Here is a 1368-nt window from a genome sequence, read left to right on the forward strand (position 1 = left end):
TGGAAGCTATAGCCCCATGAAAGGTACAGATCTGGTAAATCAAACTCCGTTGTCTTGACATCTGAAAGTAGGACTTTTTGCACAGACTGAGTGAATCGTAAACTGTCTCTCCTCAAGCTTGGCACAAAACTGGCCAACAAGGCAAAGCTGCAGTTCCACTTACTAATAGATGTCTCTCTCCTTTCTCCAACAGAATGTAAGTTCTACTTAGAAGAGAGTGTGAGGGCAGGCTGAGATGGGAGAACAGTCCTTCTTTTGAGTAGCTCAGTATTTTATTGACCCTGATTTACATCTTCAGAGGAACTCAGGCCTTGCTCTAGCACCTTTATGGATACACATTAAATATAGGCTTGAAAAAACCCACCAAAACAATAACTCAGTACTATCTAATATCTAGTCCATATTCAATTTCCAAGAGAAAATAGGCTTGAGACCCCAAGGACATGAAAACTAAATGTAATGTGGTACCCTGGATGAAATCCTGGAACAGAGAAAGACAAAGGCAAAATTTAAGAAAATCTTAAAAACTATGTACTCAAGTTAATAATAATGTAGCAACATTGGTTCATTGATTGTGGCAAAGGTACCACGTATGATGTATCATAATAGGGAAACCAGGTGGGGGTGGGGGAACTCTTTGTACCGTCTTCTCCATTATTCTCTAAGTCTGAAGCTGTTTTAATCGTCTATTTTAACAAGATGGGGCTGAGCTCAGTTTAATCACCCTGAATCTGCTGCTAGGACAACCAAGAGCCTCTTAAGCAACAGTCATCCTCCCCTCAACTCCGCTCCCCTTCCCATTCTCTTTCCTTTCTTACTCTCCTCAGTGCCTCCTGCACCTCCCAATCATACACCTCTCCCTCCCCAGGCTTCTAACACACACACACACAGACACACACACACACACACACACACCTCCTGCACCTCCCAATCATACACCTCTCCCTCCCCAGGCTTCTAACACACACACACACAGACACACACACACACACACACACACCTCCTGCACCTCCCAATCATACACCTCTCCCTCCCCAGGCTTCTAACACACACACACACAGACACACACACACACACACACACACCTCCTGCACCTCCCAATCATACACCTCTCCCTCCCCAGGCTTCTAACACACACACACACAGACACACACACACACACACACACACACGCCTCCTGCACCTCCCAATCATACACCTCTCCCTCCCCAGGCTTCTAACACACACACACACACACACACACACACCTCTGAAATTTAACTCCAAAATCCCTCTTTCGAGCTCACATCCCTTCCCAGAACTCCACACTTGGTTGTCCATGTGCCTCTTGGACCCCGCCTTTGGGAATCCCAAAGTCACTTCCAGCTC

Source organism: Myotis davidii, unplaced genomic scaffold (genome assembly GCF_000327345.1).
Source record: "Myotis davidii unplaced genomic scaffold, ASM32734v1 scaffold134, whole genome shotgun sequence".
Lineage (NCBI taxonomy): Eukaryota > Metazoa > Chordata > Mammalia > Chiroptera > Vespertilionidae > Myotis > Myotis davidii.